Here is a 27,321-nt window from a genome sequence, read left to right on the forward strand (position 1 = left end):
TAGGATCAGGTCGGGTTTCACGAAACCCGACTTTTTCAAAAGTTGGGTCGAGTGAAATCGGCCGATCCTATAGAAAAGTCAGGGTCGGGGTCGGCCGAAACCCGAAACCCAATGCAGGAAACTCTCCTTCAGGCCCTGGGATCCATATTTAAGTGTAAAATAAAGAATCAAAATAAAAAATATTGATATACTTACCCTCGGACGCGCCCTGGTTCTCACCGGCAGCCTTCCTTCCTAAGAATGAGCGCCTGAAGGACCTTCGATGACGTCGCGGCTTGTGATTGGTCGCGTGAGCGGTCACATGGGCGTCACGTGACCAATTACAAGCCGCGAAATCATCTAAGGTCCTTCAGGCGCTGATTCTTAGGAAGGAAGGCTGCGGGTTAGAACCAGGGCGCGTCCGAGGGTGAGTATATTAGGAATATACTCACCCTCGGACGCGCCCTCGGATGCTTCCTTCCTAAGAATTAGCACCTGAAGGACCTTAGATGACGTCGCGGCTTGTGATTGGTCGCGTGACCGCCCATGTGACCGCTCACGCGACCAATCACAAGCCGCGACGTCATCGAAGGCCCTTCAGGTGCTCATTCTTAGGAAGGAAGGCTGCCGGTGAGAACCAGGGCGCGTCCGAGGGTGAGTATATCAATTTTTTTTTTATTTTATTCTTTATTTTACACTTAAATATGAATTCCGATACTGATTCCCGATATCTTAAACATATTGGAACTCGGTATCGGAATTCCGATTCCAGATCAGAAGATCGCCAACCTCATGGCCGACGCCACATAGGGGTCGGGTCGGGTTTCATGAAACCCGACTTTGCCAAAAGTCGGCGACTTCTGAATCTGGCCAACCCGTTTCGCTCAACCCTTCTCCTGTTACCACAAATTTGCATAGTAGGAAATACCAAAATATAACAAAACTAATACGTGCCAACGAACATACAAATTGTGAAATATAGGAATTGTTAAAAAAATTGTCAAAAAAAATTCACATTCATAAAAGATAATTGCTTTATTTATGCAATAAAAATACAACACATGATAAATAATATAGGGTGGAACCGGGAAAAGGGTAGGAAAGGTTAAAAGAAGGAAAGGGAAGGGACGCGTGTTGGTGGATTGGGACATTGGGTGTTCAACTTGGTCAGTATGAATATGCAATTTCAGCCTGTGATTTATCTATATACATATCAGATGATCAACTTATCAGGATTTAATATACACTTCACATTGAGCCTGACCCTTTTCATACATCACTTGTGAGTGACTATACTCTCTATGAGGCTTATGCAATTGGGTTTTGTGCAAAATTAAATTAATTACTACTTACATATGTACAGTGGGGCAAAAAAGTATTTAGTCAGTCAGCAATAGTGCAAGTTCCACCACTTAAAAAGATGAGAGGCGTCTGTAATTTACATCATAGGTAGACCTCAACTATGGGAGACAAACTGAGAAAAAAAAATCCAGAAAATCACATTGTCTGTTTTTTTAACATTTTATTTGCATATTATGGTGGAAAATAAGTATTTGGTCAGAAACAAAATTTCATCTCAATACTTTGTAATATATCCTTTGTTGGCAATGACAGAGGTCAAACGTTTTCTGTAAGTCTTCACAAGGTTGCCACACACTGTTGTTGGTATGTTGGCCCATTCCTCCATGCAGATCTCCTCTAGAGCAGTGATGTTTTTGGCTTTTCGCTTGGCAACACGGACTTTCAACTCCCTCCAAAGGTTTTCTATAGGGTTGAGATCTGGAGACTGGCTAGGCCACTCCAGGACCTTGAAATGCTTCTTACGAAGCCACTCCTTCGTTGCCCTGGTGGTGTGCGTTGGATCATTGTCATGTTGAAAGACCCAGCCACGTTTCATCTTCAATGCCCTTGCTGATGGAAGGAGGTTTGCACTCAAAATCTCACGATACATGGCCCCATTCATTCTTTCATGTACCCGGATCAGTCGTCCTGGCCCCTTTGCAGAGAAACAGCCCCAAAGCATGATGTTTCCACCACCATGCTTTACAGTAGGTATGGTGTTTGATGGATGCAACTCAGTATTCTTTTTCCTCCAAACACGACAAGTTGTGTTTCTACCAAACAGTTCCAGTTTGGTTTCATCAGACCATAGGACATTCTCCCAAAACTCCTCTGGATCATCCAAATACTCTCTAGCAAACTTCAGACGGGCCCGGACATGTACTGGCTTAAGCAGTGGGACACGTCTGGCACTGCAGGATCTGAGTCCATGGTGGCGTAGTGTGTTACTTATGGTAGGCCTTGTTACATTGGTCCCAGCTCTCTGCAGTTCATTCACTAGGTCCCCCCGCGTGGTTCTGGGATTTTTGCTCACCGTTCTTGTGATCATTCTGACCCCACGGGGTGGGATTTTGCGTGGAGCCCCAGATCGAGGGAGATTATCAGTGGTCTTGTATGTCTTCCATTTTCTAATTATTGCTCCCACTGTTGATTTCTTCACTCCAAGCTGGTTGGCTATTGCAGATTCAGTCTTCCCAGCCTGGTGCAGGGCTACAATTTTGTTTCTGGTGTCCTTTGACAGCTCTTTGGTCTTCACCATAGTGGAGTTTGGAGTCAGACTGTTTGAGGGTGTGCACAGGTGTCTTTTTATACTGATAACAAGTTTAAACAGGTGCCATTACTACAGGTAATGAGTGGAGGAAAGAGGAGACTCTTAAAGAAGAAGTTACAGGTCTGTGAGAGCCAGAAATCTTGATTGTTTGTTTCTGACCAAATACTTATTTTCCACCATAAAATGCAAAAAAAATGTTAAAAAAACAGACAATGTGATTTTCTGGATTTTTTTTTATCAGTTTGTCTCCCATAGTTGAGGTCTACCTATGATGTAAATTACAGACGCCTCTTATCTTTTTAAGTGGTGGAACTTGCACTATTGCTGACTGACTAAATACTTTTTTGCCCCACTGTATATATAGTTATCTGTAAACTCATACTGTCCCTCTTGGGATGATAATACTTGCATCTATTTGGAATAATTATACACATGATTAGGCAGATACATACCCATCATTCAATAATCATGGTACAAAAATACCTTTCAATGGAGTTTATTCTTTGCAGGTTGAATTTGATTGATTTTGTAGTATTTAATTATACTTGTGATCATCTTCATTTGTTATGCATTGATATGACATAAAGTTTTTCACATATAATACAGTATATGTTATTCTATCATCTTATATTGAATTACTGTCAACATCTTTATTATGTATTTTTGTGGTGCTCCCCCGTCCGCTTTCCCCTTTTTCTTATAACCTTTCCTACCCTTTTCCTGGTTCCCCCTTTTTTATTTATCATGTTTTGTATTTTTATATTGTATAAATTAAGCAATTAGCTTTTGTGAATTTTTTTTTGACCAATTCTTTGAAGAATTCTTATAAGTTCACATTTTATCCTGTTACCTTGATAAGAGAGACCGATAAGATCATATAGAAAATGATTAAGTTATTGCTGCTAAAGGTGATTTTACCAGTTATTGATTCATGGGGTGTACTTAATTTTTCACATCACACACTGCTTCTGCATTTTGGCCTTATTTTCAAGTCAAATGGCGCTTCTTCCTTTCCGAGCCCTGTCGTGCGCCCAAACAGTGGTTCCCCCCCACATATGGGGTATTGGCGTACTCAGGACAAATTGTACAATAACTTTTGGGGTCCAGTTTCTCCTTTTACCCTTGGGGAAAAAAATGTTGCTAAAAGATCATTTTTGTGACTAAAAAGTTAAATGTTCATTTTTTTCTTGCATGTTGCTTCTGCTGCTGTGAAGCACCTGAAGGGTTAATAAACTTCTTGAAAGTGGTTTTGAGCACCTTGAAGGGTGCAGTTTTTAGAATGGTGTCACTTTTAGGTATTTTCAGCCATATAGACCACTCAAACTGACTTCAAATGTGAGGTGGTTCCTAAAAAAATGGTTTTGTAAATTTTGTTGTTAAAATGAGAAATTGCTGGTCAAATTTTAACCCTTATAACTTCTTAGCAAAAAAAAATATTTGCTTCCAAATTTGTGCTGATGTAAAGTAGACATGTGGGAAATGTTATTTATTAACTATTTTGTGTCACATAACCCTCTCGTTTAACAGAATAAAAATTAAAAATTTGGAAATTTTCAAAATTTTTGCCAAAATTCTATTTTTTTCACAAATAAACGCAAAAATTATCGACCTAAATTTACCACTAACATGAAACCCAATATGTCACGGTTCACAAAAAAAATCTCGAAATCGCTAGGATCAGTTGAAGCGTTCCTGAGTAATTGCCTCATAAAGGGACACTGGTCAGAATTGCAAAAACCGGCCAGGTCATTAAGGTCAAAATTAACTGGGTCATGAAGGGGTTAAATATTTCAACAAGAGTGTTGACAACCCCCTTGACAAAGCATTACAGGAAATGAGCATAGGGTGAAGGCATCTACCTATGTTCTGAGCATTTGTTAGAATTATTACCTGTTGATAATGTTATGAATAGTTAATTTTATTATTTATTGTATTCAACAGTACATCTTCTACTGCTCAGACTGGGTAGCCTATTATTCTTTCAATCCATCAGTCATTAGGCTTGGCAGATAGCACTAAATAAAATATTAAAATAAAGTGCAATCACAACCCAGGGTCCACCGTGCAGAGAAGAACCCTGCTACTAGTGTGAATAATCACAGAACACAACAACAAGCTTTCATTGAACAAACTGAGTTTATCGCCACTCAGTGAAAATGGAACACTGAGTACCAAGCTCAGTTATTTCACCGAGAAGAGGTATGGCACAAGTATGTGAAGTGCTATACCCTGTTAGTGTCACAGGGAAAATAGCACACAGATTGGGCTAGCTCTGCAACTAATTGGTGCTAACTGCACACACGAATGAAGCAGATGCTGAGCCAAAAGAGCTCTTTGATGCTAGGTACAATACCTTCTCGCTTTCACTGAGAAGTATAGCATAAGGGTTGAGCTTGCTCTGTAAATGAACTGTGCCTATCGTGCACATGTACGAGACAGATGCTAAGCCAAGCGGCTAGTTACCCCAGTCCTGATACTACTGAACCTGTGCCTGACCAGCACCCTAAGCATGTAGCAGACCAGAACTCAGGCGCTGAGCCAAGGGTATGAAACCACATAAGTGTGCAACCTGCTTGCCAACGTGTACATGTCTCGAGGCAAATACTCACACACACAAACGTGTGGACAGAGAGATAGAGTAGCCAACCACGCACCAAGCATAAATGACACTAGCACGCCAGCATGCGCTGCTGAGAGCATTTTATACCCTAGGCTCCACCCCAAACACTCATGCCCAGTTAGTAGAGACATCGCCCGTGGGCCAATCCGGTGCTGCCACATTATCAGAGCAGCTAACGTCCGACCACCAATGAGAAGCCACCACATCATGGACATGCTCAGTAAGGTCAACTCAGGACGTAGACTCTAGAGCGCAAGGCTGCACCCATATATCACTGATCACCATTAACTTGACTAGAAAGCCGTTGGTAACCAAATGTATACCATGACGCTGAGCAAGATGCTAGGACAGACATCTGTGCTGAGCAGCAATTACAGTGGCTGGACCTGAATGGGAGACCGCAGAAGTAGATAATGCTTGGGCTCTATCCCGCGCAGCAGGAGAATCCCGACGCCTAACATCAGTGTTCATGTTTCACCTTTTTATGCATGTTATTTTAATTAGATAAAATAAAGACTAAAAATTATTTTAAATGTGATAAATTGTCTTGGACCTATTCTTTATTGAAGGCTCTTGCTGAAGTGTGGTATACAGGAACCTTAACTTTACAATGATTTCTATAGGAGTTCGGGCTATAATGATGTCAATAATACTAGGGCCCATTACACAAAAAGTTCTCATATACAGAATAAATAGAAAAATGAAAACATTTAGGCCATGTTCACACGTTCCTGATTTCCCTGCTGTTTTTTCTGCACTAAAAACCGCAGCTCTTGGCAGAAAACGCAGGTGCGTTTTTTGGTGCGTTTTTGGTGCGTTTTTTGATGCGGGTATTAGTGCGTTTTTTATGCAGTTTTCTCTGCAGAGTCTGTGTGTTTTCTAGGAAGTTTTTTTAGGGTTAAAATGGCTGAAAATACCCTAACCCTACCCCTAACCCTACCCCTACCCCTAACCCTACCCCTACCCCTAACCCTACCCCTACCCCTAACCCTAACCCTACCCCTAACCCTAACCCTACCCCTATCCCTAACCCTACCCCTACCCCTAACCCTAACCCTACCCCTAACCCTACCCCTACCCCTACCCCTAACCCTACCCCTACCCCTAACCCTACCCCTAACCCTAACCCTACCCCTAACCCTAACCCTAGTTCTAACTGTAGTGGGGAAAAAAAATTATTTATTTTATTATTGTTACTACCTATGGGGGTGATAAAGGGGGGGGTCATTTACTTTTTTTTTATTTTGATCACTGTGAGGTTATCACAGTGATCAAAATGTGCCTGGAACGAATCTGCCGGCCGGCAGATTCGGTGGGCGCACTGCGCATGCGCCCGCCATTTTGGAAGATGGCGGCGCCCAGGGAGAAGACGGACGGACGGACACCGGGAGGCCCGGTAAGTATAAGGGGGGAGATGAGGGCACGGGGGGGCGTCGGAGCATGGGAGGGTGGCATCGGAGCATGGGGGGGTGGGATTGGGGCACGGGGGGACAGCCACACTCCGCCCACGCACTTCCTGCTGCAGCAGTTCTGCACCACAAACCGCAGAAAACCCGCAGATATTTTTTTCGTCTGCGGGTTTTACTGCGGGTTTGACCTCACAATGGAGGTCAATGGGTGCAGAACCGCTGCAGTTCCGCACAAAGAAGTGACATGGTCCTTCTTTTTTACCGCAGCTATTCAGCGCGGCTTTTTTAGTGAATTTCCGCATCATGTGCACAGCGCTTCCTGTTTTCCATAGGGTACATTGTACTGTACCCTGCATGGAAAACAGCTGCGGACCCGCAGCGGCAAAATCGCGGCGGTTCCGCAGTAAAAACCGCACTGTGTGAACATGGCCTTATTCAGATTATGACAATGAAAAATAATTTTCTATTTTTCTATTAAAAACTTAATTTCTTATGCAAAAGTGGTAAAATGTCTTAATCATATTGAGAAACGTCATAATTGTATTGTCATGCAAAATAAATTTGACATGTTTTATTATAGTTTATGATGAACTCTGCAAAAAGTGAGCTAAAAAATTACGAATCACAAATGTATTGTTTTTTTGGGTGGGATACCCATTCAAACAAAATAGAATAAAATGTGATCACAATGGGACAGCGCCGGAGAAGCCAGGGACTGCAGGGACCGCGCCGCAGCAGGTAAGGGGAGCGCAGCGCTATAATTACCTGCTCCTCGCTCCGGTGCGGCTCCGTCTGCAGCGTCCTCTAGCAGTGACGCTCAGGTTAGAGGGCGCTGTGACGTAGTCAGTGCGCGCCCTCTGCTGAGCGTCAGTGCTGGAGACGGAGCCGCAGAGGAGCAGGTAATTATTGAAAGCGCCGGCGTCCTGAGCAAGAGAGGTGAGTATGTGATTTTTTTTTTTTATTGCAGCCGCATTCTATATGGCACAGCATTATAAGGAGCACCTATGGGGCCATAATCAAAGGTGCAGAGTATATATGGCACAGCTTTATAAGGGGCATCTATGGGGCCATAATCAAAGGTGCAGAGCATATATGGCACAGCATTATAAGGGGCATCTATGGGGCCATAATCAAAGGTGCAGAGCATATATGGCACAGCATTATAAGGGGCATCTATGGGGCCATAATCAAAGGTGCAGAGCATATATGGCACAGCATTATAAGGAGCATCTATGGGGCCATAATCAAAGGTGCAGAGCATATATGGCACAGCATTATAAGGAGCATCTATGGGGCCATAATCAAAGGTGCAGAGCATATATGGCAGCATTATAAGGGGCATCTATGGGGCCATAATCAAAGGTGCAGAGCATATATGGCACATCATTATAAGGAGCATCTATGGGGCCATAATCAAAGGTGCAGAGCATATATGGCACAGCATTATAGGGGGCATCTATGGGGCCATAATCAAAGGTACAGAGCATATATGGCAGCATTATAAGGGGCATCTATGGGGCCATAATCAAAGGTGCAGAGCATATATGGCACAGCATTATAAGGAGCATCTATGGGGCCATAATCAAAGGTGCAGAGCATATATGGCACAGCATTATAAGGAGCATCTATGGGGCCATAATCAAAGGTGCAGAGCATTCTATATAGCACAGTTGTATATGGAGCATCTATGGGGCAATAATGAACGGTATGGAGCATCTATTTTTATTTTTGAAATTCACCGGTAGCTGCTGCATTTTCTACCCTAGGCTTATACTCGAGTCAATAAGTTTTCCCAGTTTTTTGTGGCAAAATTAGGGGGGTCGGCTTATACTCGGGTCGGCTTATACTCGAGTATATACGGTATATATATATATATATATATATATATATATATATATATATATATATATACACCGGTAAAATATATATTTTTTTTAAATGAATGGTTTATGTTCTTAAAAGTAGCAAGACAGAAACAAAAACCTGCTTTATATATTTGGTATCATAAGTACTGTTTTTTCTACTTTTACCTTCTTAAAAGTTTAATAAAAATTGATTAAAAAGTTATGCATATATAAAAATAGCACAATTGAAAACTACAACTTCTCGTGCAAAAAATAAACCCTTTACTTGGTTCTACTGACTCAAAATTGTAACACTTTTTTTTTTAGTTTTTGTGCAAAGAATATATTTACTGTACAAATGTAATAAACATAAATTAAACTACTGTATTTAATTCTGCCATTGCTATAATGTAACTGAACCATAAAATAACATGTGAGTTGTGAATTAAAATATGAAACAAAAAATAAAAGCAGAATTGCATTTTTTTTTCAATTCTTCTCCATAAAGAGTAAAGTTAAATGTATAGTTCCCCAATATGATGTCACACATAACATAACTTGGAAAAAAATCTATGATGAGACTATTTAGATAAAAATAAAAATAAAAATATGGCGCATTGAACAATCAAATAGTGAAATAAAATTGGGTTGTCATACAGAGTAAAACTGGCTGTGGTAGCAAAAGCGTAAATATAAAATTCTAAAAATATTAAAATATATAGAAAAGCCCTAAAAAAAGTAATCCTGATCGAAATGTTTCCAGAATTCCAATTGCATCACAATTTTTCTAAATCTACCACCTAATAAGTCTACTGTGAAGTCCTAGCCTATTTGTTTGCAAATGATCATTCAGAAGAACAAGAATAATGTAATACAGTTTCCTTGACTATATATACTGATAGTTCTGCAAATCCATTGTACCCACCCCTGCTGCTAACTAATGAACTTTCAAAGGATTTCAATTATCATGTGTGCCCTGCAGGAAGATATTGCAGTTTAAAGCATACAGACAATATGGCATTAATTTAATCTCCCAGACTGATACTTAATGCAAGCAAATATGGGGATTCAAAGAATTGATAGGTGTGCAGAAGACTAGCCCAGGGGTCGAGCAAAGTACTGTAGAGGGTTATAAAGGAAATGGAGAAAAGTAATACTCGTGAGAATCCTGGCAGAAAATGAGATAACACACATAATATTTTCATTTTCTTGCTTTCCTATTAAAGAAATAGGCAAAGTAGATCTGCAATTCCTTTCTTAAAGTAATAGTGCTCCAGTTCATGGGCTTTAACACCAAGACTTTTCCTGCTCAACTTAGTTTGCACAGAGCCTTTGCGTCTGCTGACCCTGGATGTTTCATATTCCATTGCAATTATTCGTTCAGTATTTGATTTATATGGGAAACATGCAAGATTTTTAACTCTGAAATGAGCGCATGTTGCTAGTTTATTCAGTGTTTGTTATTGATGTGATTCTCTAACAATATAAAAACTTGAGTGGGCAATGAAAACAACTTTATTCCTTAGCAACATTCTTTAGGACTTCCAACCAGTGGTTGGACAAGCATGAGTTTACAGATATGCTCTGCCATCAAATTGATCCTTAAAGACTTCTGATGAACATCATCTGCAGTAACTCTGAGTGACGGTAGACTACTAAATCCTGACAGTGTGTGGTGTGTAACATGGGGTGCGCACGGGCAATCACATGACCACAGATATATGATTTGCTTACTTGTGATCACGTGCCGTAAAGGCATACTCATCCTTTCGCAATATAAGAGAACTGAGAGATAATGAGCACATCTAGTCTAAATGTGAGCGAAAAAATATGAATTGCATACGTATGTCAAGTGATGACCACCTGCTCGCATCAGCAATATCGAAAACCTTACAGGACTCAGTAGCCTGACATCACATATAGAGTGACTTTAGACTTTTGTTCAAACCCTTTTAAGACACCAGATGCTTGCTCCATGCCTTATATATTTGAAAGAGATTTTTCTAATTCAACAAGATGCTGTTGATAGCTGAATGGACATCCACCAGCCTGATACCTTTTAGGAATACCCATTAAATGTTTCTGCTATAGTGTACGTTCTGTTTAAGTGCATAATATTTATTTACATCATGGATGTAGACAGAACCGATGGCTATAGAAAGAAATTTAAAGGCATTTTGCGCTCTTGAATGTATTCCTATGTGGCTCAAAATGCAAATTCTCAGGAATAACGAGAAACATGGTACCAATATTTGGTTTACAAGTAGTATTAAGCTTGGTTAAAGGTTCTTTTGAGCGCTTTCATTTTTTTTAAACTTTTCTGTAAACTATGAGTATATTTTCGCATTACAAATTCAATAGAGTTGTCAACTAATCACACTGGAAAAGCGTCAGATTCAAACTGAAGAAATGGTTTAAGTTGGCCATTTACATAAGTTAAACGCTTGTCAAATCTGATATGATTTATTTTAGGCCTATCACCCAGGGGCAGACCTGGGGAGAACACAGATCAATCATCTTAAACAATATGTCCAAACATTGTTTTTGCTGGATGAGCATGTATTGTAACTATGGATTTGAATGAAATGACAGCCTCTAAATCTGTATGACCAGCAGTTAAGAATTAAACTGACCAAACATTGTCTATTGGTCTTAATTTTATACATTGATGTACTGTAGGCTGTTTGTGGTTGCATAGTTATTTTTACATTTTAAGAGTGAATTAAGCTACCTGTAATATCCACAGCAGCCCTTAAAATTTTTAGCACAATTGTTACAGTGCTTGGAATTTTATCAAGGTGGATGAATGGAGAGACATAAAATCCCTGCAGTTGCATAGTACAGATCTTTAAGCATTTGGTATGTAATTGCAACGTGTTTTGGAACGGTAAAGTCCAATACATTTCTAATTATAGTTTTGTTAAACTATGGAGTTGTCTGATTTTGTTTATGACGTCTTTTCTTCTTCGTCTTTCGTCCTTTTATCCTTTCAGCAATAAATAGTTTGTGTCACGTAGAAAGTATAACTAATATTCCAAGAAGGTTTATTACAATGCATAAAATAATACTGCATTCGAGTGATCTGCTTACTATACACAATGTATTATACATTTTTTTATTTTTCTGCAACCCTTTACAATAATTTAGTGGGATAAAAACATCTTCTGCTCTAATTTTTTGTAATCCTCTATAATTACTCTGCACAGAAGTAAGTGCTTTGTTCTGGCAGATTACGGGAACAGGGAAATCATTTTCACATCTCATTCAGATAATGGATGAGCTGTGAAATGAGTTCCATAGAAGATGGGTACCTTGGAGGTTGCTTCGACTGGCTCTCTCGACTTTTCTAAGGAGCTGTAACATTTCCATAGCACAGCTAAAAGTACACTTTAATTTCTTTTTTGAAAGAAGAGGCCAAGAGGTTATTGAACATTTTTTTTTTAATGCGCACATTGAAACGACTGCATAGAGTAATGCTGAAAATGAATCATTTTCTAAGGCAGACTCATGCTAAAAAGAAATGAGTTGCCTTTTTCGAAATGTTGGATTTGATCTTGGACCTTCAGTTTGTGATCCTTATGGTGCCTAAACACAAACCTTTGCCTTTGAAATAAATGTAATATGAATATAAATTTTAGCCCTTTGTAAACACTCTCAAGTCTACTTATTATAATGTGCCATGGAGAGACAGAATTGCCTTCTGCTCAGTGTGATGCCAAGAGTTTTTTCTTATGGAATCTTGTGGAAAGTGTTCCATGAACTGCAGAGCTGCATAATTAAATTAAGAATCATACCAAACAAGCAACTGGTTTTATCTCACACCGAGATGTATGAGTCACATACAGTCACCGGAAAGAATTATTTTTAGCTCAAAGCTTATTATCATTAATGCTTTTTAATGTAAATTTATTGTATAATGTATAGGGGTACATGCTTCTAAAAAATATATATATATATATATTTTTTTACAAATTTCAATTAATTTGAATAAAAACTGTGATCTGAAATCATAGCCCTCTTCAAAAAACTATGCACAGTTAAATTTGGTAGTTTTAGTTTGCTATGTGATTCTACAATATACTAAACGTAATTGAATTTAGAGTCTACATTTTAGTTAAAGTTGGACAATTTTATTCAAGTGAATTAAAAAAAAACCTAGTACTCACCTCACCAGCCACTTCTATTGCTCAGTTCCTTCGCTGGATACTTAGCACTCTTCTTAATGCCACAAGTTTCTGAAACCCTGGGCATGATCATAGTAAGCCTGGACTTTCATGTCACAACTTGACCTGGGACATGAATGAGCATGACCAAGGATGTCTTGAATCTTGTCATAGTCAGAAGTCCTGGCCTAGCTACAAGATACTTGAGATTTCAGCACGCAGTGGTTTTAGCAAGAGGCTCCGAGGACCAATTGGGGGAAAGTGAGCAGCTGCCATGAGCATTATGTTATATTTCTCCCTTTACATCTTATGTTTATCAAGTACTGGGGTCTCCTCAGACCCCAGAATATAATTAGGGAAGTTCAGTAAATTCACTCCAAATCACATTGGTAAAATCTGCATGATTTGGTGAATTCAAATCTTGTCACATTGGCTAATCTTTCACTTCAATATAATTTTGTATTGTGCACATCTTAAATACAGTATACAGTGGGTATGGAAAGTATTAATACCCCTTTAAATTTTTCACTCTTTGTTTCATTGCAGCCATTTGGTAAATTCAAAAAAGTTCATTTTTTTCTCATTAATGTACACTCTACAACACATCTTGACTGAAAAAACAGAAATGGAGTAATTTTTGCAAATCTTTAAAAAAAGAAAAACTGAAATATCACATGATCATAAGTATTCAGATCCTTTGCTTGGTATTGAGTAGAAGCACCCTTTTAAGATAGCAAAGCCATGAGTCTTTTCATACCTGGATTTGGGGATCCTCTGCCTTTCTTCCTTGCATATCCTCTCAAGTTTTGTCAGGTTGGATGGTGAACGTTGGTGGACAGCTATTTTCAGGTCTCTTTACAGATGCTCAATTGGGTTTAGGTCAGAGCTCTGGCTGGGCCAGTCAAGAATGGTTACAAAGTTGTTCTGAAGCCACTCCATTGTTATTTTAGCTGTGTGCTTAGGGTCATTGTCTTGTTGGAATGTGAACCTTCGGCCAAGTCTGAGGTTCAGAGCACTCTGGAAGAGGTTTTCATCCAGGATATCTCTGTACTTGGCCGCATTCATGTTTCCTTCAATGAAAACCAGTCATCCTGCCCCTACAGCTTAAAAACACCCCATAGCATGATGCTGCCACCACCATGTTTCACTGTTGGGATTGTATTGGGTAGGTGATGAGCAGTGCCTAGTTTTCTCCACACATACCACTTAGAATTATCACCAAAAAGGTCTATCTTCGTCTCATCAGACCAGAGAATCCTATTTCTCATAATTTGGGAGTCCTTCATGTGTCCTTTAGCAAACTCTATGTTGGCTTTCATATGTCTTGCACTGAGGAGAGGCTTCCGTAGGGCCACTCTGCCATAAAGGACCTGACACCCAAGGTGGTGCACCAACACATTATGGGTGTCAGGTCCAAGCATTTCTTCATGACCAGTTTCCTGGAAAGTGGATTGGTTGTCGTGGGCCAGTTGAGTGACAACCATGGTCTCCCGATCTGACCCTCTTAGACTTTTATCTTTAGCGTCATCTGAAGGCAATTGTCTATGCTGTGAAGATATGAGATGTGCAGTATCTGAAGCAACGGATACTAAAAGCCTGTACTAGTATTTCTTCTTTGGTGTTTCTATCAGTGTGTCAATAGTGGGAGAAGAGGGCTGCATTGACAGTCCAGCACATTTATGAGTGGTATAAACTTGTAAATAACTCATGAAAGAATAAAGTAACAGTAAAACCAAGCACACCATTCTTTTTCTTGTGAAATTCTCAATAAGTTTGATGTGTCACATGACCCTCTTCCAATTGAAAAAAATAAAGTTGGATCCAAAATGGCCAACTTCAAAATGGCCGGCATAGTCACCACCGGTGGTTACTGCAGGTTATAGGCTTGTCGGAAGAGGTGGGACTTTAGGCTCTTTTTGAAGGTTTCGATGGTAGGTGAGAGTCTGATGTGTTGTGGTAGAGGGTTCCAGAGTGGGGTGATACACGAGATAAATCTTGCATACGATTGTGGGAAGAGGAGATAAGAGGGGAGTAGAGAAGGAGGTCTTGTGAGGATCGGAGGTTGCGTGTAGGTAAGTACCGGGAGACAAGGTCACAGATGTATGGAGGAGACAGGTTGTGGAAGGCTTTGTACGTCATGGTTAGGGTTTTGCACTGGAGTCTCTGGGTAATGGGGAGCCAGTGAAGGGATTGACAGAGGGGAGAAGCTGGGGAATAATAATAATAATAATCTTTATTTATATAGCGCCAACATATTCTGCAGCGCTTTACAGTTTAACAGTTTCAAACACAAAAGTCATAAGTAACAACGTTAACAATACAATAATTAAAGCAAAATAAGACGATCCTGCTCGTGAGAGCTTACAATCTACAATGAGGTGGGGGAGATGCAAAGTACAGGTGTGTATTTACAATGATGTATTTACAATCATGGTCCAGCCATCTTCAGGGGTTGGGGAATAGATGGGGATAGTGAATGGGCTACACACACACATAAACATAAAATGACTTTGATTAGTGAACGTGATAGGCCGCTCTGAACAAATGTGTTTTGAGCGAGTGCCTAAAACTATGCAAATTATGGATGGTCCTAATATCTTGGGGTAGAGCATTCCAGAGGATTGGCGCAGCACGGGAGAAGTCTTGGAGTCGGGAGTGGGAGGTACGGATTAGTGCAGAGGTTAATCGAAAGTCATTTGCAGAGCACAGTGGTCTGTTAGGCTGATAGACAGAAATGAGGGAGGAGATGTAAGGGGGTGCCGCACTGTGGAGAGCTTTGTGGGTGAGAACAAGTACTTTGAATTGTATCCTGTAATGAATGGGTAGCCAGTGTAACGAATGGCGAAGAGCGGACGCGTCCGAGTAACGATTAGCCAGATGGACGACCCTGGCTGCTGCATTAAGGATGGACTGGAGAGGGGAAAGTCGAGTGAGGGGGAGGCCAATTAATAGAGTGTTACAGTAGTCCAGGCGGGAGTGGATCAGGGAGACAGTGAGGGTTTTAGCTGTCTCCATGGTGAGAAAAGGGCGGATTCTAGAGATGTTCTTTAGGTGTAAGCGGCACGAGCGGGCAAGAGATTGTATATGGGAGGTGAAGGAGAGATCGGAGTCAAACATAACACCCAGACAGTGCGCCTGCTGCCGGGGTGTTATTATGGTGCCACCCATGGAGAGGGAAATGTCAGATTTAGGGAGGTTAGTAGATGGTGGGAGCAGAAGAAGTTCAGTTTTGGACAGGTTGAGTTTCAGATAGAGAGCGGACATGATGTTAGAGACTGCGGACAGACAGTCAGTGGCGTTCTGTAGTACAGCGGGGGTAAGGTCAGGGGATGACGTATATAGTTGTGTGTCGTCGGCATAAAGATGGTACTGAAAGCCAAATCTGCTGATGGTCTGTCCAATTGGGGCCGTGTAGAGAGAGATTAGAAGGGGGCCAAGGACTGAGCCCTGAGGTACCCCGACAGCGAGAGGAAGAGGAGATGAAGTGGAGCCAGAGAACAGAACACTGAAGGAGCGGTCAGAAAGGTAGGAGGAGAACCAGGAGAGAGCAGTGTCCTTAATGCCTAGTGACTGGAGCCTAGAGAGAAGGAGAGGGTGGTCAACAGTGTCAAAAGCTGCAGAAAGGTCGAGAAGAATCAGCAGAGAGTGGTCACCATTACGTTTTGCTGTCAGAAGGTCATTGGTCACTTTGATGAGTGCAGTTTCTGTCGAATGTAGGGAGCGGAAACCGGACTGTGAAGGGTCTAGGAGGGAGTGAGTGGAGAGGTAACGGGTAAGGCGGGAGTATATCAGGCGCTCCAAGAGTTTAGAGATGAAGGGGAGATTGGAGACCGGTCGGTAGTTGTTTGTGCAGGATGGGTCGAGGGTGGGTTTCTTTAGTAATGGAATAATGATAGAGTGTTTGAAGGAGGAGGGGAAAATGCCAGAGGAGAGGGAGAGATTAACCCCTTCCCGAACTGTGACACAGCGTATGCGTCATGAAAGTCGGTGCCAATCCGACCTGTGACGCATATGCTGTGTCACAGAAAGATTGCGTCCCTGCAGATCGGGTGAAAGGGTTAACTCCCATTTCACCCGATCTGCAGGGACAGGGGGAGTGGTAGTTTAGCCCAGGGGGGTGGCTTCACCCCCTCGTGGCTACGATCGCTCTGATTGGCTGTTGAAAGTGAAACTGCCAATCAGAGCGATTTGTAATATTTCACCTAAAAAAATGGTGAAATATTACAATCCAGCCATGGCCGATGCTGCAATATCATCGGCCATGGCTGGAAATACTAATGTGCCCCCACCCCACCCCACCGATCGCCCCCCCCAGCCCCCCGATCTGTGGCCCGCTCCCCTCCGTCCTGTGCTCCGCTCCCCCGTCCTCCTGTCCGCTCCCCCGTGCTCCAATCACACCCCCCGTGCTCCAATCAAACCCCCCCGCACTCCGATCCCCCCCCGTGCTCCGATCCACCCCCCCTGCACACCGATCCACCCCCCCTGCACACCGATCCACCCGCCCGCACACCGATCACTCTCCCCCATGCTCCGATCCCTCCCCCCCCGTGCTCCGACGCCCCCCCCGTGCCCTGATCTCCCCCCCCTGTGCCCTGATCTCCCCCCCTTATACTTACCGATCCTGGCGGGGTCCGTCCGTCTTCTTCCCCGGGCGCCGCCATGTTCCAAAATGGCGGGCGCATGCGCAGTGCGCCCGCCGAATCTGCCGGCCGGCAGATTCGTTCCAATATGAATTTTGATCACTGTGATATAATCTATCACAGTGGTCAAAATAAAAAAACAGTAAATGACCCCCCCCATTTGTCCCCCATAGATAGGGACAATAATAAAATAAAGAATTTTTTATTTTTTCACTAAGGTTGGAGTTAGAACTAGGGTTAGGGGTAGGGTTAGGGGTAGGGTTAGGGGTAGGGGTAGGGGTAGGGTTAGGGGTAGGGTTAGGGGTAGGGTTAGGGGTAGGGGTAGGGGTAGGGTTAGGGGTAGGGTTAGGGGTAGGGGTAGGGTTAGGGGTAGGGTTAGGGTTAGGGTTTCGGTATGTGCACACGTATTCTGGTCCTCTGCGGATTTTTCCGCAGCGGATTTGATAAATCCGCAGTGCTAAACCGCTGCGGATTTATGGCAGATTTACCGCGGTTTTTCTGCACATTTCACTGCGGTTTTACAACTGCGATTTTCTATTGGAGCAGTTGTAAAACCGCTGTGGAATCTGCAGAAAGAAGTGACATGCTGCGGAATGTAAACCGCTGCGTTTCCGTGCAGTTTTTCCGCAGCATGTGTACAGCGATTTTTGTTTCCCATAGGTTTACATTGAAATGTAAACTCATGGGAAACTGCTGCGGATCCGCAGCGTTTTCCGAAGCGTGTGCACATACCTTTAGAATTAGGCTATGTGCACACGGTGCGGATTTGGCTGCGGATCCGCAGCGGATTGGCCGCTGCGGATCCGCAGCAGTGTTCCATCAGGTTTACAGTACCATGTAAACCTATGGAAAACCAAATCCGCTGTGCCCATGGTGCGGAAAATACCGCACGGAAACGCTGCGTTGTATTTTCCGCAGCATGTCAATTCTTTGTGCGGATTCCGCAGCGTTTTACACCTATTCCTCAATAGGAATCCGCAGGTGAAATCCGCGGTAAATCCGCAGGTAAAACGCAGTGCCTTTTACCTGCGGATTTTTCAAAAATGGTGCGGAAAAATCTCACACGAATCCGCAACGTGGGTACATAGCCTTAGGGTTAGGGTTGGGTTGGAATTAGGGTTGTGGTTAGGGTTAGGGGTGTGTTGGGGTTAGGGTTGTGGTTAGGGGTGTGTTGCGGTTAGGGTTGTGGTTAGGGTTACGGCTACAGTTGGGATAAGGGTTAGGGGTGTGTTGGCGTTAGAATTGAGGGGTTTCCACTGTTTAGGCACATCAGGGGGTCTCCAAACGCAACATGGCGCCACCATTGATTCCAGCCAATCTTTTATTCAAAAAGTCAAATGGTGCTCCTTCCCTTCCGAGCCCCGACGTGTGCCCAAAGAGTGGTTTACCCCCACATATGGGGTATCAGTGTACTCAGGACAAACTGGGCAACAATTACTGGGGTCCAATTTCTCCTGTTACCCTTGAGAAAATAAAAAATTGCTTGCTAAAACATCATTTTTGAGGAAAGAAAAATGATTTTTTATTTTCACGGCTCTGCGTTGTAAACATCTGTGAAGCACTTGGGGGTTCAAAGTGCTCACCACATATCTAGATAAGTTCCTTGGGGGGTCTAGTTTCCAAAATGGGGTCACTTGTGGGGGGTTTCTACTGTTTAGGCACACCAGGGGCTCTGCAAACGCAACGTGACGCCCGCAGACCATTCCATCAAAGTCTGCATTTCAAAACGTCACTACTTGACTTCCGAGCCCCGACATGTGCCCAAACAGTGGTTTACCCCCACATTTGGGGTATCAGCGTACTCAGGACAAACTGGGCAACAATTACTGGGGTCCAATTTCTCCTGTTACCCTGGAGAAAATAAAAAATTGCTTGCTAAAACATCATTTTTGAGGAAAGAAAAATTATTTTTTATTTTCACGGCTCTGCGTTGTAAACGTCTGTGAAGCACTTGGGGGTTCAAAGTGCTCACCACATATCTAGATAAGTTCCTTGGGGGGTCTAGTTTCCAAAATGGGGTCACTTGTGGGGGGTTTCTACTGTTTAGGCACACCAGGGGCTCTGCAAACGCAACGTGATGCCCGCAGACCATTCCATCAAAGTCTGCATTTCAAAAGTCACTACTTCCCTTCTGAGCCCCGACGTGTGCCCAAACAGTGGTTTACCCCCACATATGGGGTATCAGCGTACTCAGGAGAAACTGGACAACAACTTTTGGGGTCCAATTTCTCCTGTAACCCTTGGGAAAATAAAAAATTCTGGGCTAAAAAATTATTTTTGAGGAAAGAAAACGTATTTATTATTTTCACTGCTCTGTGTTATAAACTTCTGTGAAGCACTTGGGGGTTCAAAGTGCTCACCTCACATCTAGATAAGTTCCTTTCGGGGTCTAGTTTCTAAAATGGGGTCACTTGTGGGGGGTTTCTACTGTTTAGCCACATCAGGGGCTCTGCAAACGCAACGTAACGCCCGCAGAGCATTCCATCAAAGTCTGCATTTCAAAACGTCACTACTTGACTTCCGAGCCCCGACATGTGCCCAAACTGTGGTTTACCCCCACATATGGGGTATCAGCGTACTCAGGAGAAACTGTACAACAACTTTTGGGGTCAAATTTCTCCTGTTACCCTTGGGAAAATAATAAATTGCAGGCTAAAAAATCATTTTAGAGAAAATAAAATTTTTATTTTATTTTCATGGCTCTGCGTTATAAACTTCTGTGAAGCACTTGGAAGTTCAAAGTCCTCATCACACATCTAGATTAGTTCCTTTGGGGGTCTAGTTTCCAAAATGGGGTCATATGTGGGGGATCTCCAATGTTTAGGCACACAGGGGCTCTCCAAACGTGACATGGTGTCCGCTAATGATTGGAGCTAATTTTCCATTTAAAAAGCCAATTGGCGTGCCTTCCCTTCCGAGCCCTGCCGTGCGCCCAAACAGTGGTTTACCCCCACATATGGGGTATCAGCGTACTCAGGACAAACTGGACAAAAACATTTGCGGTCCAATTTCTCCTATTACCCTTGGCAAAATAGGAAATTCCAGGCTAAAAATCATTTTTGAGGAAAGAAAAATTATTTTTTATTTTCATGGCTCTGCATTATAAACTTCTGTGAAGCACCTGGGGGTTTAAAGTGCTCAATATGCATCTAGATAAGTTCCTTGGGGGGTCTAGTTTCCAAAATGGGGTCACTTGTGGGGGAGCTCCAATGCATAGGCACACAGGGGCTCTCTAAACGCGACATGGTGTCCGCTAACAATTGGAGCTAATTTTCCATTCAAAAAGTCAAATGGCGCGCCTTCCCTTCCGAGCCCTGCCGTGTGCCCAAACAGTGGTTTACCCCCACATATGAGGTATCGGCGTACTCGGGAGAAATTGCCCAACAAATTTTAGGATTCATTTTATCCTATTGCCCATGTGAAAATGAAAAACTGAGGCGAAAAGAATTTTTTTGTGAAAAAAAAAGTACTTTTTCATTTTTACAGATCAATTTGTGAAGCACCTGAGGGTTTAAAGTGCTCAATATGCATCTAGATAAGTTCCTTGGGGGGTCTAGTTTCCAAAATGGGGTTATTTGTGGGGGAGCTCCAATGTTTAGGCACACGGGGGCTCTCCAAACACGACATGGTGTCCGCTAACGATGGAGATAATTTTTCATTCAAAAAGTCAAATGGCGCTCCTTCCCTTCCGAACCTTACCATGTGCCCAAACAGTGGTTTACCCCCACATGTGAGGTATCGGTGTACTCATGAGAAATTGCCCAACAAATTTTAGGATCCATTTTATCCTGTTGCCCATGTGAAAATGAAAAAAATTGAGGCTAAAAGAATTTTTTTGTGAAAAAAAAGTACTTTTTCATTTTTACGGATCAATTTGTGAAGCCCCCGGGGGTTCAAAGTTCTCACTATGCATCTAGATAAGTTCCTTGGGGCGTCTAGTTTCCAAAATGGGGTCACGTGTGGGGGAGCTCCAATTTTTAGGCACACGGGGGCTCTCCAAACGTGACATGGTGTCCGCTAAAGAGTGGAGCCAATTTTTCATTCAAAAAGTCAAATGGCGCTCCTTCCCTTCCAAGCCCTGCCGTGCGCCCAAACAGTGGTTTACCCCCACATATGAGGTATCAGCGTACTCAGGACAAATTGGACAACAACTTTCATGGTTTAGTTTCTCCTTGTACCATTGGGAAAATAAAAAAAATGTTGCTAAAAGATAATTTTTGTGACTAAAAAGTTAAATGTTCATTTTTTCCTTCCATGTTGCTTCTGCTGCTGTGAAGCACCTGAAGGGTTAAAAAACTTCTTGAATGTGGTTTTGAGCACCTTGAGGGGTGCATTTTTTAGAATGGTGTCACTTTTGGGTATTTTCAGCCATATAGACCCCTCAAACTGACTTCAAATGTGAGGTGGTCCCTAAAAAAAATGGTTTTGTAAATTTCGTTGTAAAAATGAGAAATCGCTGGTCAAATTTTAACTCTTATAACTTCCTAGCAAAAAAAAATTTTGTTTCCAAAATTGTGCTGGTGTAAAGTAGACATGTGGGAAATGTTATTTATTAACTATTTTGTGTCACATAACTCTCTGGTTTAACAGAATAAAAATTCAAAATGTGAAAATTGCGAAATTTTCAAAATTTTCGCCAAATTTCCGTTTTTATCACAAATAAACGCAGAATTTATTGACCTAAATTTACCACTAACATGAAGCCCAATATGTCACGAAAAAACAAACTCAGAACCGCTAGGATCCGTTGAAGCGTTCCTGAGTTATTACCTCATAAAGGGACACTGGTCAGAATTGCAAAAAACGGCCAGGTCATTAAGGTCAAAATAGGCTGGGTCATGAAGGGGTTAAAGATTGTAGTTAGGTGGCTTGTGACAACTGGAGAGAGAGACTGGAGGAGATGTGAGGGAATGGGGTCGGTAGTGCATGTAGTCGGACGAGAAGAGGAGAGGAGCTTGGAGACTTCTTCTGTGATGGGATCGAATGTGGAGAGTGAGCCAGGGGCAATGAGGGGAGGGATGGGAGTCACTGAACTTAGTTGTTGGGAGCGGATTTCCTGACGGATATTGTCTATTTTCTCTATAAAGTGGGAGGCCAGGTCACCAGCACAAATATCTGTGATAGGGGCTTGTGCTTTTGGCCTGAAGAGGGAGTGAAAGGTGTCAAAAAGTTTCTTGGGGTTGTTGGATAGTGAGGAGATCAGAGTGGTAAAGTAGGTCTGTTTAGCGAAGTGAAGGGCAAAGTTATAGGTCCTTAACATAAATTTGAAGTGTATGAAGTCTTCTGGTGTGCGTGTTTTCCTCCATAAGCGTTCAGCACACCTAGAGCATCGCTGGAGAAATCGGGTTTGCGATGTGAGCCAGGGCTGTTTTATTCTGTGTTTGGAGGTTCTGAGGGTGAGGGGAGCTACTTGGTCAAGGGTGCTTCTAAGAGTATCATTGAAGTGATGTACAGCCAGATCAGGACAGGAAAAGGAAGAGATTGGGGACAATGATGAGCGTAGGGAGTCTGAAAGTGTTAGAGGGTTAATGGCTTGTAGATTTCTGACTGAATGGTATGTAGGAGGGTGCTGGGGTGAGTGAGGATATGTGAGTGTGATGGAGAGAATGTTGTGGTCAGAGAGGGGAAGCGGTGAGTTATCTAGGTAGGAGATTGAGCAGAGCCGGGCAAAAACCAGGTCCAGGGTGTTACCGTCTTTGTGTGTTTCAGAGGTTGAGAGCTGTGAGAGGCCGAGAGAAGTGGTTAGTGACAGAAGCTGGGATGCAGATGTGGAAGTGGGGCTGTTAATGGGGATGTTGAAGTCTCCCAGGATAAGGGTTGGTAGTTCTGAGGACATGAAGTGCGGCAATAGTGGAATAGTGGTGGGACAGGTGGATTAGTCGGTTAGCAGAGTTTAGAATAGATTGGATGGGTGCAAGAGGGTTCGAGGGGAGGCCACAGAGCAGGAGGTTGCAGTAGTCAAGGCAAGAGATGATGATGCCATGGACTAAGTTTTTAGCAGATTTTTGGTTGAGGAATGAACGGATTTGTGAAATATTTTTGAGTTGAAGTCGACAGGAAGTGGAAAGGGCTTGGATATGTGGTTTGAAAGAGAGATCAGCATCAAGGATTACCCGAGGCAGCGAGCTTGTGGGGCTGGGGAGAGTGGGCAGCCATTTACTGTAATGGATAGGTTCATTTGGGGGGTCACGTGATATGGGGCAAAGCCGATGAATTCTGTTTTGTCCATGTTAAGTTACAGAAATCTAGCGGAGAAAAAGGATGAAATAGTGGACAGACATTGAGGGATTCTGGTTAGTAGGGAGGTGATATCTGGTCCAGAGATGTAGATCTGTGTGTCATCAGCATAGAGATGATACTGAAAGCCATGAGATTCTATGAGCTGTCCCAGGCCAAAGGTGTAAATGGAGAAGAGCAGGGGCCCTAGGACTGAACCTTGTGGGACTCCGACAGATAGGGGGTGAGGCGAGGAGGTGGTGTGTGAGTGGGAGACGCTGAATGTCCGGTCTGTTAGGTATGATGAGATCCAGGATAGGGCCAAGTCTGTGATGCCAAGGGATGAGAGGGTCTGTAATAATAGGGAATGGTCCACTGTGTCAAAGGCATCCGACAGGTCCAGGAGGAGGAGGACAGAGTAGTGTCACTTGCTCTTGGCAGTTAAGAGGCCATTGGTGACCTTAGTTAGGGCAGTTTCAGTGGAGTGGTGTGACTACAAGCCAGATTGTAAGCGGTCGAAATGGAGCAAGAAGAGAGATGGGAGGACAGTTCAAGGTAAAGGTGTTGTTCCAGTAGCTTGGAGGCATAGGGGAGAAAGGATATAGGGCGATAGCTAGATACAGAGGATGGGTCAAGAGAGGGCTTTGTGAGGATAGGTGTGATGGAGACATGTTTAAAGCTTTAGGGGAAAACACCAGTTGTTAGTGATAGGTTGAAGAGATGGGTTAGGGTTGGGATGAAGACTGTGGTGAGGTTTGGGATGAAATGGGATTGGATTGGGTCAAGTGCACAGGTGGTGAGATGTGATCTTGAGAGTAGAGTGGAGAGTAAATCTTCTGTAATGGTGGAGAAGTTGGTTTTGGAGGTGGAGGGCTGGGAAGTCGGGAGGAAGGGCTCTGGGGGGGTGTTGACCAAAACTGTATCTGATGTTATCAATCTTCTGCTTGAAAAATGAGGCAAAGTCTTCAGCTGAGATGAGTGGGGAGGGAGGAGGTGCTGGGGGACGGAGGAGAGAATTGAAGGTGTTGAATAACTGTTTAGGGTTGTGAAACAGGGAGGATATGAGAGATGAGAAGTAGGTTTGTTTAGCTGTGGCGAGTGTGGTCTTGAAAGTATTGAGGGACTGTTTGAATGTGATGAAGTGCTCGTTGGAGTGGGATCTTTTCCATCTGCGCTCAGCAGCCCTGGAAGCTCACCTCAGTTTTTTGGTCAGGCTGGTGTGCCAGGGATGTCTGTGAGCTTTGGTATGTGTAAGTGGGGCAGCAGATTCCAAAACTACAGCTATTGTGGTGTTATATAGAGTGGCAGTGTCATCCGCATTGTGTAAGGAACTTATATCTGTGAGAGGGAGGAGGGATTCAGAGAATGAGTGTAGGTTAAGGTGTTTAAGATTTCTGCGAGGGTGTGAAAGTTTGTGGGGTGGGGATTGTAGACATGGAGTGGAGAGGGAAGAGAATGTGAGAAGGTTGTGGTCAGAGAGAGGAAGAGGTGAGTTAGAGAGGTTAGATAGGGAGCAGAGGCGGGTGAAGATGAGGTCCAGTGTGTGGCCATCTTTGTGGGTGGCTGCAGAAGACCATTGAGTGAGGCCGAAGGAGGAAGTGAGAGATAGAAGTTTAGTGGCAGCTGAGGATGTTGAAGTCGCCCATGATGATAGTAGAGATGTCCATGGAAAGGAAATGAAGTAGCCAGGTGGTGAAGTTGTCAAAGAAGGTGTTGGCTGGCCCTGGGGGGCAGTAGATGATAGCCAGTTAGGGGTTGGAGGGGGAGTAGATGCGCACGGAGTGCACCTCAAAGGAAGGGAGGGTATCTGAGGGTGGCAGTGGGATTGGGGTGAAGGAGCAGGTATCTGACAGGAGAAAACCAACTCCTCCGCCATGTTTGCTGCTGGGGCAGGGGGTGTGAGAAAGGTGGAAGCCACCATATGAAAGTGCAGCAGGAGAGGCTGTGTCAGAAGGGGTGAGCCAGGTTTCGGTAATGGCAAGGAAGGAAAGTTTGGTAGTAAGAAAAAGATCATGGATGTAAGAAAGCTTGTTGCAGACAGAGTGAGCGTTCCACAGAGCTCCTGTTAGTGGGACTGGGGAAGTGGGGGCTGGGTGAATGGGTATAAGGTTAGAGAGGTTACGGAAGGTTATGATAGAGCGTGGATGGGAGGTAGAAATGACTGTGGGAATGTGGTGAAGAGGACCAGGATTTGGAGAGATATCACCAGCAGTGATATCAATACCAATACATTATATTGTTAGTTGATACCAATCAACTAATTGTAGGGCAAATTAAGTGGCAAAGGTGTGTTGTGGCCCTAAAGGGTGCTACAATTCCTTCTCATTCAATCAAATGGGAGAGAGATTTTATTCCATTCACAACCATTCAACAATGTACATATAGGTCTTCAATTCTAGGTCTGATACTGTATATACGGTAAGTTATGACAGTCCCTTTCCAGACTAACTGAAGAAAGAGAGTGAACTGAAACACAATATATGTTAGATATTTATACATTTACACTTTTGATCATATTTTTTTCTTTCCACAAAGTCCATAAAACCATTATTTATGCATGTGTGCAAGTATGAAGTATTTTATATAGTTTTGTCTCTATATCAGCAAGACATATCGTTAGTCTCTTAAGATTTAAGAATAAATTGGATCTAGCAGCGATGTTTCTATTATACCAAGCTCAAAAGTATTTTCTGGCAAATATACATGTTTCTAGTTTATACTGTTATGCTTTGGGACTACTTTCTGCTGGACAATGCTCTTGTGACATCAATGAGGCACTCCCTGTTCACTTTGAATGCTGTCTTCTGTAATTGCTATGCCTGAAAACAAATTGTAAAGCACTTTCTCAAGATCCCTGGTGCCCAGCAATATTAGCTTACACAGAAAAAACATAATATCATTTAGGAATTTCTTACAAACCCTAATAGTGATGTAAGAAAACATTCAATAAAAAATAATGCTATTACTTAACACCTATATAGTGTTTAGTTGCATGGTAAAACTGATTTAATTGCATCCATGCCTAATACAGAAAGCATCACTGATTATTTCATTATTTTTTAGATTTCTTTCCAACCAGCCCATTTTAGAAGCAGGAAGTCACTGGCTTTACAGGCCAAAATTAACTGTCTTACAGGGATGAAAAGAGTGGAACTGTAACATCAGTATCAACTCTCTCTGGTTTTCTTGCATTCCATCTCTGTTCTGAGTGCATCTCCATCTTCTGACCTTGGCCTCTTTCCCAGCTATCCACCTGCTTGATGACTCTTCCTTTGATTTGGACATCTAAGTTTGACAAGGCTCATTGAGTATTCTTTGACACCAAGTTCCTCTGGCTAGCTATCTTCCACTGCTCTGCATGACAATATTACTGTTCCAAAGGATATGGAACAACTTCAAGCAGTCATTGATCAGATGCAATCTTTGACCTACCTAGTTAAGGACCTGAGAATATATATGCAGCTTCATGAACCTGCCTATTTTGTCACCACAGTCTGGACATGACAGTACGTCCACAGTAAACGGGGGTAATTCTTGCCACTAACAAAATTTGTTCACCCAGAAATCCATGGGATGGAGGCTCAGGGTGCTTGAGAAAAGTTATAGTCTAGGTATGACTATACCTGACTTTTCAGGCAGTGCAACTCTGTTTGTTGACATACATTAGTTTTTGTCTTGGCAGGTAAACCATCTGATCCATTATGTCATATTTATTGTAATTCATTCTGCTTCTGCCTCGGTTATTTAATAAATTGTTTATTTTTATATTCAGGTAGCGTGTGTGTGCTTCTATTGGAGCAATAAACAGTGCTAAAAAATATTATAAACAATGTGCACGT

The 27,321-nt window shown here is 42.7% G+C and overlaps 1 protein-coding gene across 1 annotated transcript in view; it reads right to left on the minus strand.

The window, feature by feature from the left end:
• Positions 1–27,321, minus strand: part of CNTNAP2 (contactin associated protein 2) — a 2,776,229-nt gene that overhangs the window by 818,788 nt on the left and 1,930,120 nt on the right. The window lies entirely within an intron of this gene.

This window comes from Ranitomeya imitator, chromosome 6 (genome assembly GCF_032444005.1).
Source record: "Ranitomeya imitator isolate aRanImi1 chromosome 6, aRanImi1.pri, whole genome shotgun sequence".
Taxonomy (NCBI): domain Eukaryota; kingdom Metazoa; phylum Chordata; class Amphibia; order Anura; family Dendrobatidae; genus Ranitomeya; species Ranitomeya imitator.